The sequence below is a fragment of the Pleurodeles waltl genome, chromosome 8 (assembly GCF_031143425.1).
Source record: "Pleurodeles waltl isolate 20211129_DDA chromosome 8, aPleWal1.hap1.20221129, whole genome shotgun sequence".
Taxonomy (NCBI): domain Eukaryota; kingdom Metazoa; phylum Chordata; class Amphibia; order Caudata; family Salamandridae; genus Pleurodeles; species Pleurodeles waltl.
This window is the reverse complement of record NC_090447.1, coordinates 1,517,652,104-1,517,665,665: the sequence shown is the minus strand read 5'-3', so window position 1 is coordinate 1,517,665,665 and position 13,562 is coordinate 1,517,652,104. Positions and strand designations below refer to the sequence as shown.

Below are 13,562 nucleotides of genomic sequence, written 5' to 3'. Positions count from 1 at the left end.
TAGGCTGCATCATCTTCCATTTTCCCATGAACCAAGCTGTCAGATGATATAGCTTGCTTACTCATCCCACACATTTGTGTGCCTATTCAGAGTTTGGAATAAAAGAAGTACCTAGGTTGTGCACCAAAAAAGTAAATGAGTAAATGCACCCAGTTAGCTGCAGAAGGATACCGGAAGTTTAAGACATAGCTGTACCCTCAAAGTGAATGATTTCGAGGTGCATGTCTTGTCTACAATGATTAAGAAGAAAACGGAGGGACCTGTGAAATAACTTGCCGAAATAGCTCAGTTGGGAGAGCGTTAGACTGAAGATCTAAAGGTCCCTGGTTCAATCCCGGGTTTCGGCAAAGACTCAGAAGACAGCTTGTTAGGTGTGTTTCTTTCTTGGATTCAGCTTCTGGTGACGTTTTATTTAATTGATAAAACCTTTCATCAACCTAATTGACATACCATCAGTACAAGACAGTACTTGTTTTCTATCTTCCTTTCAAAATGGATTCCACCTGTCTTGCCTTCAGCTTTGACTTACATTATTTACTGTTCCTATCTTGATTTTTAGGTAAACCGCAGTCTGCATCAGTCTCCATCTTCCCTTGAACCAAAGTGTCGGATGAAATAGCTTGCTTACTCATGCCACACATTTCTGTGCATTAGATTGCTAGCCTATTTAGAGTTTAGAAAAAAAGAAATACCTAGCTTGCACAATAAAAAACGAATTCCCTAATTACACCCAGTTAACTGCAGAAGGATACAGCAAAGTTTAAGACATAGCTGTACCCTCACAGTAAATGATTTAGACTTCTGTGTCTTGTCTACAATGATTAAAAAAGATACGGAAAGCTTTTCGTGACACCTGGCTAAAATATCTCAGTTGGGAGAGTGTTAAACTAAAGATAAAAAAGGTCCTTGGTTCAATCCTGGGTTGTGCCAAAGACCAAGCACTCAGCTTGTTAGGCATATTTCTTTCTTGGAGTCACTCTCAAGTGACATTTTATTTCATTGATAAAAACTTGCATCAACCTGATCGACATGCCATCGGTACAAACGAGCACTTATTTTCTATCTTCCTTTCAAAATGGCTTCCACCTCTCTTGCCTTCAGCTTTGACTTCCATTATTTCCCGTTTCTATCTTGATTTTAATGTAAACCGTAGCCGGCGTCATCTTCCATTTTCCCATGAGCCAAACTGTCAGATGATATAGCTTGCTTAGTCATGCCACACATTTCTGTTTATGAGAGTGGTAGCCTATTCAGAGTTTAGAAAAAAAGAAGTACCTACCTCGCGTAGCAAAAAAGTAAAGGAGTAATTGCCCCCAGTTAGCTACAGAAGGATACAGCAAAGTGTAACACATAGCTGTACCCTCACAGTGAATGATTGCGACTTATATTTCTTGTCTACAATGATTAACAATAATAAGGAAGGCACTGTGAAAAAACCGGCTGAAAGAGCTCAGTTGCGAGGACGTCAAACTTTAGATCTAAGGGTCCCTGGTTAAATCCTTGGTTTGGTCAAAGACTGAGCAGCTAGTTCGACAGGCAAGTTTCTTTTTTGGAGTCAGCTTCCGGTGACGTTTTATTTAATTAATAAAACCTTTCATCAACCTAATTGACATACCATCAGTACAAGACAGTACGTGTTTTCTATCTTCCTTTGAAATTGATTCCACCTCTCTTGCCTTCAGCTTTGACTTTCATTATTTCCCGTTTCTATCTCGATTTTAGGGTAAACTGTAGCCTGCATCATTTTGGACCAAAGTGTCAGATGATATAGCTTGCTTCCTCATGCCACACATTTCTGTGTATGAGATTGCTAGCCTATTTAGCGTTTAGAAAAAAAGAAATACCTAGCTTGCGCAATAAAAAATAAATTGAATAATTGTGCCCAGTTAGCTGCAGAAGGATACAGCATACTTTAACACATAGATGTACCCTCCTAGTGATTGATCAGATGCCCACTTGTTGCCTACAATGATTAAGAATCATCAGGAAGGTATTCTTTGACAAATACCCGAAATAGCTCAGTTGGGAGAGCATTAGACTGAAGATCCAAAGGTCCCTGGTTCAATCCTGGGTTTTGGCAAGGACTGAGCACCTAGCTAATTAGGTGTAGTTCTCTCTTGGAGTCAGCTTCAGTAGACATTTTAGTTCATAGATGAAACCTTTTAATAACCTGATCGACATACCATCAGTAGAGCACAGCACTTGCGTTCTATCTTCCTTTCAAAATGGCTTCCACCTCTCTTGCCTTCAGCTTTGACTTCCATTATTTCCAGTTTCTATCTTGATTTTAATGTAAAGCTTAGGCTGCATCATCTTCCATTTTCCCATGAACCAAGCTGTCAGATGATATAGCTTGCTTACTCATCCCACACATTTGTGTGCCTATTCAGAGTTTGGAATAAAAAAAAAGTACCTAGGTTGCGCACCAAAAAAGTAAATGAGTAATTGCACCTAGTTAGCTGCAGAAGGATACCGGAAGTTTAAGACATAGCTGTACCCTCAAAGTGAATGATTTCGAGGTGTATGTCTTGTCTACAATGATTACGAAGAATACAGAGGGACCTGTGAAATAACTGGCCGAAATAGCTCAGTAGGGAGAGCGTTAGACTGAAGATCTAAAGGTCCCTGGTTCAATCCCGGGTTTCGGCAAAACTCAGAAGACAGCTTGTTAGGTGTGTTTCTTTCTTGGATTCAGCTTCTGGTGATGTTTTATTTAATTGATAAAACCTTTCATCAACCTAATTGACATACCATCAGTACAAGACAGTACTTGTTTTCTATCTTCCTTTCAAAATGGATTCCACCTCTCTTGCCTTCAGCTTTGACTTCCATTATTTACTGTTTCTATCTTGATTTTTAGGTAACCCGCAGTCTGCATCAGTCTCCATCTTCCCTTGAACCAAAGTGTCGGATGAAATAGCTTGCTTACTCATGCCACACATTTCTGTGCATTAGATTGCTAGCCTATTTAGAGTTTAGAAAAAAAGAAATACCTAGCTTGCACAATAAAAAACGAATTCCCTAATTACACCCAGTTAACTGGAGAAGGATACAGCAAAGTTTAAGACATAGCTGTACCCTCACAGTGAATGATTTAGACTTCTGTGTCTTGTCTACAATGATTAAAAATGATACGGAAAGCTTTTCATGACACCTGGCTGAAATATCTCAGTTAGGATAATGTTAGACTAAAGATAAAAAAGGTCCTTGGTTCAATCCTGGGTTGTGCCAAAGACCAAGCACTCAGCTTGTTAGGCATGTTTCTTTCTTGGAGTCACTCTCAAGTGACATTTTATTTCATTGATAAAAACTTGCATCAACCTGATCGACATGCCATTGGTACAAAAGAGAACTTATTTTCTATCTTCCTTTCAAAATGGCTTCCACCTCTCTTGCCTTCAGCTTTGACTTCCATTATTTCCCGTTTCTATCTTGATTTTAATGTAAACCGTAGCCGGCGTCATCTTCCATTTTCCCATGAGCCAAACTGTCAGATGATATAGCTTGCTTGGTCATGCCACACATTTCTGTTTATGAGAGTGGTAGCCTATTCAGAGTTTAGAAAAAAAGAAGTACCTACCTAGCGTAGCAAAAAAGTAAAGGAGTAATTGCCCCCAGTTAGCTACAGAAGGATACAGCAAAGTGTAACACATAGCTGTACCCTCACAGTGAATGATTGCGACTTATATTTCTTGTCTACAATGATTAACAATAATAAGGAAGGCACTGTGAAAAAACGGGCTGAAAGAGCTCAGTTGCGAGGACGTCAAACTTTAGATCTAAGGGTCCCTGGTTAAATCCTTGGTTTGGTCAAAGACTGAGCAGCTAGTTCGTCAGGCAAGTTTCTTTTTTGGAGTCAGCTTCCGGTGACGTTTTATTTAATTAATAAAACCTTTCATCAACCTAATTGACATACCATCAGTACAAGACAGTACGTGTTTTCTATCTTCCTTTGAAAATGGATTCCACCTCTCTTGCCTTCAGCTTTGACTTCCATTATTTGCCGTTTCTATCTCGATTTTAGGGTAAACTGTAGCCTGCATCATTTTCCATCTAACCTTAGACCAAAGTGTCAGATGATATAGCTTGCTTCCTCATGCCACACATTTCTGTGTATTAGATTGCTAGCCTATTTAGCGTTTAGAAAAAAAGAAATACCTAGCTTGCGCAATAAAAAAGAAATTGACTAATTGTGCCCAGTTAGCTGCAGAAGGATACAGCATACTTTAACACATAGATGTACCCTCCTAGTGATTGATCAGATGCCCACTTGTTGCCTACAATGATTAAGAATCATCAGGAAGGTATTCTCTGACAACTGGCCGAAATAGCTCAGTTGGGAGAGTGTTAGACTGAAGATCTAAAGGTCCCTGGTTCAATCCTGGGTTTCGGCAAGGACTGAGCACCTAGCTAATTAGGTGTAGTTCTCTCTTGGAGTCAGCTTCAGTAGACATTTTAGTTCATAGATGAAACCTTTCAATAACCTGATCGACATACCATCAGTAGAGCACAGCACTTGCGTTCTATCTTCCTTTCAAAATGGCTTCCACCTCTCTTGCCTTCAGCTTTGACTTCCATTATTTCCAGTTTCTATCTTGATTTTAATGTAAAGCTTAGGCTGCATCATCTTCTATTTTCCCATGAACCAAGCTGTCAGATGATATAGCTTGCTTACTCATCCCACACATTTGTGTGCCTATTCAGAGTTTGGAATAAAAGAAGTACCTAGGTTGCGCACCAAAAAAGTAAATGAGTAAATGCACCCAGTTAGCTGCAGAAGGATACCGGCAGTTTAAGACATAGCTGTACCCTCAAAGTGAATGATTTGGAGGTGTATGTCTTGTCTACAATGATTAAGAAGAAAACGGAGGGAGCTGTGAAATAACTGGCCGAAATAGCTCAGTTGGGAGAGCGTTAGACTGAAGATCTAAAGGTCCCTGGTTCAATCCCGGGTTTCGGCAAAGACTCAGAAGACAGCTTGTTAGGCGTGTTTCTTTCTTGGATTCAGCTTCTGGTGACGTTTTATTTAATTGATAAAACCTTTCATCAACCTAATTGACATACCATCAGTACAAGACAGTACTTGTTTTCTATCTTCCTTTCAAAATGGATTCCACCTCTCTTGCCTTCAGCTTTGACTTCCATTATTTACTGTTTCTGTCTTGATTTTTAGGTAACCCGCAGTCTGCATCAGTCTCCATCTTCCCTTGAACCAAAGTGTCGGATGAAATAGCTTGCTTACTCATGCCACACATTTCTGTGCATTAGATTGCTAGCCTATTTAGAGTTTAGAAAAAAAGAAATACCTAGCTTGCACAATAAAAAACGAATTCCCTAATTACACCCAGTTAACTGGAGAAGGATACAGCAAAGTTTAAGACATAGCTGTACCCTCACAGTGAATGATTTAGACTTCTGTGTCTTGTCTACAATGATTAAAAATGATACGGAAAGCTTTTCATGACACCTGGCTAAAATATCTCAGTTGGGAGAATGTTAGACTAAAGATAAAAAAGGTCCTTGGTTCAATCCTGGGTTGTGCCAAAGACCAAGCACTCAGCTTGTTAGGCATGTTTCTTTCTTGGAGTCACTCTCAAGTGACATTTTATTTCATTGATAAAAACTTGCATCAATCTGATCGACATGCCATCGGTACAAAAGAGCACTTATTTTCTATCTTCCTTTCAAAATGGCTTCCACCTCTCTTGCCTTCAGCTTTGACTTCCATTATTTCCCGTTTCTATCTTGATTTTGATGTAAACCGTAGGCGGCGTCATCTTCCATTTTCCCATGAGCCAAACTGTCAGATGATATAGCTTGCTTAGTCATGCCACACATTTCTGTTTATGAGAGTGGTAGCCTATTCAGAGTTTAGAAAAAAAGAAGTACCTAGCTCGCGTAGCAAAAAAGTAAAGGAGTAATTGCCCCCAGTTAGCTACAGAAGGATACAGCAAAGTGTAACACATAGCTGTACCCTCACAGTGAATGATTGCGACTTATATTTCTTGTCTACAATGATTAACAATAATAAGGAAGGCACTGTGAAAAAACGGGCTGAAAGAGCTCAGTTGCGAGGACGTCAAACTTTAGATCTAAGGGTCCCTGGTTAAATCCTTGGTTTGGTCAAAGACTGAGCAGCTAGTTCGTCAGGCAAGTTTCTTTTTTGGAGTCAGCTTCCGGTGACGTTTTATTTAATTAATAAAACCTTTCATCAACCTAATTGACATACCATCAGTACAAGACAGTACGTGTTTTCTATCTTCCTTTGAAAATGGATTCCACCTCTCTTGCCTTCAGCTTTGACTTCCATTATTTCCCGTTTCTATCTCGATTTTAGGGTAAACTGTAGCCTGCATCATTTTCCATCTAACCTTGGACCAAAGTGTCAGATGATATAGCTTGCTTCCTCATGCCACACATTTCTGTTTATTAGATTGCTAGCCTATTTAGCGTTTAGAAAAAAAGAAATACCTAGCTTGCGCAATAAAAAATAAATTGACTAATTGTGCCCAGTTAGCTGCAGAAGGATACAGCATACTTTAACACATAGATGTACCCTCCTAGTGATTGATCAGATGCCCACTTGTTGCCTACAATGATTAAGAATCATCAGGAAGGTATTCTCTGACAACTGGCCGAAATAGCTCAGTTGGGCGAGCTAGACTGAAGATCTAAAGGTCCCTGGTTCAATCCCGGGTTTCGGCAAGGACTGAGCACCTAGCTAATTAGGTGTAGTTCTCTCTTGGAGTCAGCTTCGATAGACATTTTAGTTCATAGATGAAACCTTTCAATAACCTGATCGACATACCATCAGTAGAGCACAGCACTTGCGTTCTATCTTCCTTTCAAAATGGCTTCCACCTCTCTTGCCTTCAGCTTTGACTTCCATTATTTTTAGTTTCTATCTTGATTTTAATGTAAAGCTTAGGCTGCATCATCTTCTATTTTCCCATGAACCAAGCTGTCAGATGATATAGCTTGCTTACTCATCCCACACATTTGTGTGCCTATTCAGAGTTTGGAATAAAAGAAGTACCTAGGTTGCGCACCAAAAAAGTAAATGAGTAAATGCACCCAGTTAGCTGCAGAAGGATACCGGAAGTTTAAGACATAGCTGTACCCTCAAAGTGAATGATTTGGAGGTGTATGTCTTGTCTACAATGATTAAGAAGAAAACGGAGGGAGCTGTGAAATAACTGGCCGAAATAGCTCAGTTGGGAGAGCGTTAGACTGAAGATCTAAAGGTCCCTGGTTCAATCCCGGGTTTCGGCAAAGACTCAGAAGACAGCTTGTTAGGCGTGTTTCTTTCTTGGATTCAGCTTCTGGTGACGTTTTATTTAATTGATAAAACCTTTCATCAACCTAATTGACATACCATCAGTACAAGACAGTACTTGTTTTCTATCTTCCTTTCAAAATGGATTCCACCTCTCTTGCCTTCAGCTTTGACTTCCATTATTTACTGTTTCTGTCTTGATTTTTAGGTAACCCGCAGTCTGCATCAGTCTCCATCTTCCCTTGAACCAAAGTGTCGGATGAAATAGCTTGCTTACTCATGCCACACATTTCTGTGCATTAGATTGCTAGCCTATTTAGAGTTTAGAAAAAAAGAAATACCTAGCTTGCACAATAAAAAACGAATTCCCTAATTACACCCAGTTAACTGGAGAAGGATACAGCAAAGTTTAAGACATAGCTGTACCCTCACAGTGAATGATTTAGACTTCTGTGTCTTGTCTACAATGATTAAAAATGATACGGAAAGCTTTTCATGACACCTGGCTAAAATATCTCAGTTGGGAGAATGTTAGACTAAAGATAAAAAAGGTCCTTGGTTCAATCCTGGGTTGTGCCAAAGACCAAGCACTCAGCTTGTTAGGCATGTTTCTTTCTTGGAGTCACTCTCAAGTGACATTTTATTTCATTGATAAAAACTTGCATCAATCTGATCGACATGCCATCGGTACAAAAGAGCACTTATTTTCTATCTTCCTTTCAAAATGGCTTCCACCTCTCTTGCCTTCAGCTTTGACTTCCATTATTTCCCGTTTCTATCTTGATTTTGATGTAAACCGTAGGCGGCGTCATCTTCCATTTTCCCATGAGCCAAACTGTCAGATGATATAGCTTGCTTAGTCATGCCACACATTTCTGTTTATGAGAGTGGTAGCCTATTCAGAGTTTAGAAAAAAAGAAGTACCTAGCTCGCGTAGCAAAAAAGTAAAGGAGTAATTGCCCCCAGTTAGCTACAGAAGGATACAGCAAAGTGTAACACATAGCTGTACCCTCACAGTGAATGATTGCGACTTATATTTCTTGTCTACAATGATTAACAATAATAAGGAAGGCACTGTGAAAAAACGGGCTGAAAGAGCTCAGTTGCGAGGACGTCAAACTTTAGATCTAAGGGTCCCTGGTTAAATCCTTGGTTTGGTCAAAGACTGAGCAGCTAGTTCGTCAGGCAAGTTTCTTTTTTGGAGTCAGCTTCCGGTGACGTTTTATTTAATTAATAAAACCTTTCATCAACCTAATTGACATACCATCAGTACAAGACAGTACGTGTTTTCTATCTTCCTTTGAAAATGGATTCCACCTCTCTTGCCTTCAGCTTTGACTTCCATTATTTCCCGTTTCTATCTCGATTTTAGGGTAAACTGTAGCCTGCATCATTTTCCATCTAACCTTGGACCAAAGTGTCAGATGATATAGCTTGCTTCCTCATGCCACACATTTCTGTTTATTAGATTGCTAGCCTATTTAGCGTTTAGAAAAAAAGAAATACCTAGCTTGCGTAATAAAAAATAAATTGACTAATTGTGCCCAGTTAGCTGCAGGAGGATACAGCATACTTTAACACATAGATGTACCCTCCTAGTGATTGATCAGATGCCCACTTGTTGCCTACAATGATTAAGAATCATCAGGAAGGTATTCTCTGACAACTGGCCGAAATAGCTCAGTTGGGCGAGCTAGACTGAAGATCTAAAGGTCCCTGGTTCAATCCCGGGTTTCGGCAAGGACTGAGCACCTAGCTAATTAGGTGTAGTTCTCTCTTGGAGTCAGCTTCGGTAGACATTTTTGTTCATAGATGAAACCTTTCAATAACCTGATCGACATACCATCAGTAGAGCACAGCACTTGCGTTCTATCTTCCTTTCAAAATGGCTTCCACCTCTCTTGCCTTCAGCTTTGACTTCCATTATTTTTAGTTTCTATCTTGATTTTAATGTAAAGCTTAGGCTGCATCATCTTCTATTTTCCCATGAACCAAGCTGTCAGATGATATAGCTTGCTTACTCATCCCACACATTTGTGTGCCTATTCAGAGTTTGGAATAAAAGAAGTACCTAGGTTGCGCACCAAAAAAGTAAATGAGTAAATGCACCCAGTTAGCTGCAGAAGGATACCGGAAGTTTAAGACATAGCTGTACCCTCAAAGTGAATGATTTGGAGGTGTATGTCTTGTCTACAATGATTAAGAAGAAAACGGAGGGAGCTGTGAAATAACTGGCCGAAATAGCTCAGTTGGGAGAGCGTTAGACTGAAGATCTAAAGGTCCCTGGTTCAATCCCGGGTTTCGGCAAAGACTCAGAAGACAGCTTGTTAGGCGTGTTTCTTTCTTGGATTCAGCTTCTGGTGACGTTTTATTTAATTGATAAAACCTTTCATCAACCTAATTGACATACCATCAGTACAAGACAGTACTTGTTTTCTATCTTCCTTTCAAAATGGATTCCACCTCTCTTGCCTTCAGCTTTGACTTCCATTATTTACTGTTTCTGTCTTGATTTTTAGGTAACCCGCAGTCTGCATCAGTCTCCATCTTCCCTTGAACCAAAGTGTCGGATGAAATAGCTTGCTTACTCATGCCACACATTTCTGTGCATTAGATTGCTAGCCTATTTAGAGTTTAGAAAAAAAGAAATACCTAGCTTGCACAATAAAAAACGAATTCCCTAATTACACCCAGTTAACTGGAGAAGGATACAGCAAAGTTTAAGACATAGCTGTACCCTCACAGTGAATGATTTAGACTTCTGTGTCTTGTCTACAATGATTAAAAATGATACGGAAAGCTTTTCATGACACCTGGCTAAAATATCTCAGTTGGGAGAATGTTAGACTAAAGATAAAAAAGGTCCTTGGTTCAATCCTGGGTTGTGCCAAAGACCAAGCACTCAGCTTGTTAGGCATGTTTCTTTCTTGGAGTCACTCTCAAGTGACATTTTATTTCATTGATAAAAACTTGCATCAATCTGATCGACATGCCATCGGTACAAAAGAGCACTTATTTTCTATCTTCCTTTCAAAATGGCTTCCACCTCTCTTGCCTTCAGCTTTGACTTCCATTATTTCCCGTTTCTATCTTGATTTTGATGTAAACCGTAGGCGGCGTCATCTTCCATTTTCCCATGAGCCAAACTGTCAGATGATATAGCTTGCTTAGTCATGCCACACATTTCTGTTTATGAGAGTGGTAGCCTATTCAGAGTTTAGAAAAAAAGAAGTACCTAGCTCGCGTAGCAAAAAAGTAAAGGAGTAATTGCCCCCAGTTAGCTACAGAAGGATACAGCAAAGTGTAACACATAGCTGTACCCTCACAGTGAATGATTGCGACTTATATTTCTTGTCTACAATGATTAACAATAATAAGGAAGGCACTGTGAAAAAACGGGCTGAAAGAGCTCAGTTGCGAGGACGTCAAACTTTAGATCTAAGGGTCCCTGGTTAAATCCTTGGTTTGGTCAAAGACTGAGCAGCTAGTTCGTCAGGCAAGTTTCTTTTTTGGAGTCAGCTTCCGGTGACGTTTTATTTAATTAATAAAACCTTTCATCAACCTAATTGACATACCATCAGTACAAGACAGTACGTGTTTTCTATCTTCCTTTGAAAATGGATTCCACCTCTCTTGCCTTCAGCTTTGACTTCCATTATTTCCCGTTTCTATCTCGATTTTAGGGTAAACTGTAGCCTGCATCATTTTCCATCTAACCTTGGACCAAAGTGTCAGATGATATAGCTTGCTTCCTCATGCCACACATTTCTGTTTATTAGATTGCTAGCCTATTTAGCGTTTAGAAAAAAAGAAATACCTAGCTTGAGTAATAAAAAATAAATTGACTAATTGTGCCCAGTTAGCTGCAGGAGGATACAGCATACTTTAACACATAGATGTACCCTCCTAGTGATTGATCAGATGCCCACTTGTTGCCTACAATGATTAAGAATCATCAGGAAGGTATTCTCTGACAACTGGCCGAAATAGCTCAGTTGGGCGAGCTAGACTGAAGATCTAAAGGTCCCTGGTTCAATCCCGGGTTTCGGCAAGGACTGAGCACCTAGCTAATTAGGTGTAGTTCTCTCTTGGAGTCAGCTTCGGTAGACATTTTAGTTCATAGATGAAACCTTTCAATAACCTGATCGACATACCATCAGTAGAGCACAGCACTTGCGTTCTATCTTCCTTTCAAAATGGCTTCCACCTCTCTTGCCTTCAGCTTTGACTTCCATTATTTTTAGTTTCTATCTTGATTTTAATGTAAAGCTTAGGCTGCATCATCTTCTATTTTCCCATGAACCAAGCTGTCAGATGATATAGCTTGCTTACTCATCCCACACATTTGTGTGCCTATTCAGAGTTTGGAATAAAAGAAGTACCTAGGTTGCGCACCAAAAAAGTAAATGAGTAAATGCACCCAGTTAGCTGCAGAAGGATACCGGAAGTTTAAGACATAGCTGTACCCTCAAAGTGAATGATTTGGAGGTGTAAGTCTTGTCTACAATGATTAAGAAGAAAACGGAGGGAGCTGTGAAATAACTGGCCGAAATAGCTCAGTTGGGAGAGCGTTAGACTGAAGCTCTAAAGGTCCCTGGTTCAATCCCGGGTTTCGGCAAAGACTCAGAAGACAGGTTGTTAGGCGTGTTTCTTTCTTGGATTCAGCTTCTGGTGACGTTTTATTTAATTGATAAAACCTTTCATCAACCTAATTGACATACCATCAGTACAAGACAGTACTTGTTTTCTATCTTCCTTTCAAAATGGATTCCACCTCTCTTGCCTTCAGCTTTGACTTCCATTATTTACTGTTTCTGTCTTGATTTTTAGGTAACCCGCAGTCTGCATCAGTCTCCATCTTCCCTTGAACCAAAGTGTCGGATGAAATAGCTTGCTTACTCATGCCACACATTTCTGTGCATTAGATTGCTAGCCTATTTAGAGTTTAGAAAAAAAGAAATACCTAGCTTGCACAATAAAAAACGAATTCCCTAATTACACCCAGTTAACTGGAGAAGGATACAGCAAAGTTTAAGACATAGCTGTACCCTCACAGTGAATGATTTAGACTTCTGTGTCTTGTCTACAATGATTAAAAATGATACGGAAAGCTTTTCATGACACCTGGTTTAAATATCTCAGTTGGGAGAATGTTAGACTAAAGATAAAAAAGGTCCTTGGTTCAATCCTGGGTTGTGCCAAAGACCAAGCACTCAGCTTGTTAGGCATGTTTCTTTCTTGGAGTCACTCTCAAGGGACATTTTATTTCATTGATAAAAACTTGCATCAACCTGATCGACATGCCATCGGTACAAAAGATCACTTATTTTCTATCTTCCTTTCAAAATGGCTTCCACCTCTCTTGCCTTCAGCTTTGACTTCCATTATTTCCCGTTTCTATCTTGATTTTGATGTAAACCGTAGGCGGCGTCATCTTCCATTTTCCCATGAGCCAAACTGTCAGATGATATAGCTTGCTTAGTCATGCCACACATTTCTGTTTATGAGAGTGGTAGCTTATTCAGAGTTTAGAAAAAAAGAAGTACCTACCTCGCGTAGGAAAAAAGTAAAGGAGTAATTGCCCCCAGTTAGCTACAGAAGGATACAGCAAAGTGTAACACATAGCTGTACCCTCACAGTGAATGATTGCGACTTATATTTCTTGTCTACAATGATTAACAATAATAAGGAAGGCACTGTGAAAAAACGGGCTGAAAGAGCTCAGTTGCGAGAGCGTCAAACTTTAGATCTAAGGGTCCCTGGTTAAATCCTTGGTTTGGTCAAAGACTGAGCAGCTAGTTCGTCAGGCATGTTTCTTTTTTGGAGTCAGCTTCCGGTGACGTTTTATTTAATTAATAAAACCTTTCATCAACCTAATTGACATACCATCAGTACAAGACAGTACGTGTTTTCTATCTTCCTTTGAAAATGGATTCCACCTCTCTTGCCTTCAGCTTTGACTTCCATTATTTCCCGTTTCTATCTCGATTTTAGGGTAAACTGTAGCCTGCATCATTTTCCATCTAACCTTGGACCAAAGTGTCAGATGATATAGCTTGCTTCCTCATGCCACACATTTCTGTGTATTAGATTGCTAGCCTATTTAGCGTTTAGAAAAAAAGAAATACCTAGCTTGCGCAATAAAAAATAAATTGACTAATTGTGCCCAGTTAGCTGCAGAAGGACACAGCATACTTTAACACATAGATGTACCCTCCTAGTGATTGATCAGATGCCCACTTGTTGCCTACAATGATTAAGAATCATCAGGAAGGTATTCTCTGAC

At 39.7% G+C, this 13,562-nt stretch overlaps 5 non-coding genes across 5 annotated transcripts; all 5 read left to right on the top strand.

Moving 5' to 3' along the window:
- Positions 1-274: 274 nt before the first annotated feature.
- On the top strand, positions 275-347 carry TRNAF-GAA (transfer RNA phenylalanine (anticodon GAA)). The gene has a single exon. It is a non-coding gene; the product is annotated as a tRNA-Phe (tRNA).
- Positions 348-4,888: 4,541 nt separating this feature from the next.
- On the top strand, positions 4,889-4,961 carry TRNAF-GAA (transfer RNA phenylalanine (anticodon GAA)). Its single transcript has one exon. It is a non-coding gene; the product is annotated as a tRNA-Phe (tRNA).
- Positions 4,962-7,199: 2,238 nt separating this feature from the next.
- Positions 7,200-7,272, top strand: TRNAF-GAA (transfer RNA phenylalanine (anticodon GAA)). Its single transcript has one exon. It is a non-coding gene; the product is annotated as a tRNA-Phe (tRNA).
- A 2,238-nt stretch (positions 7,273-9,510) lies between these two features.
- On the top strand, positions 9,511-9,583 carry TRNAF-GAA (transfer RNA phenylalanine (anticodon GAA)). Its single transcript has one exon. It is a non-coding gene; the product is annotated as a tRNA-Phe (tRNA).
- Positions 9,584-11,821: 2,238 nt separating this feature from the next.
- On the top strand, positions 11,822-11,894 carry TRNAF-GAA (transfer RNA phenylalanine (anticodon GAA)). Its single transcript has one exon. It is a non-coding gene; the product is annotated as a tRNA-Phe (tRNA).
- The last annotated feature ends 1,668 nt before the right edge of the window (positions 11,895-13,562 follow it).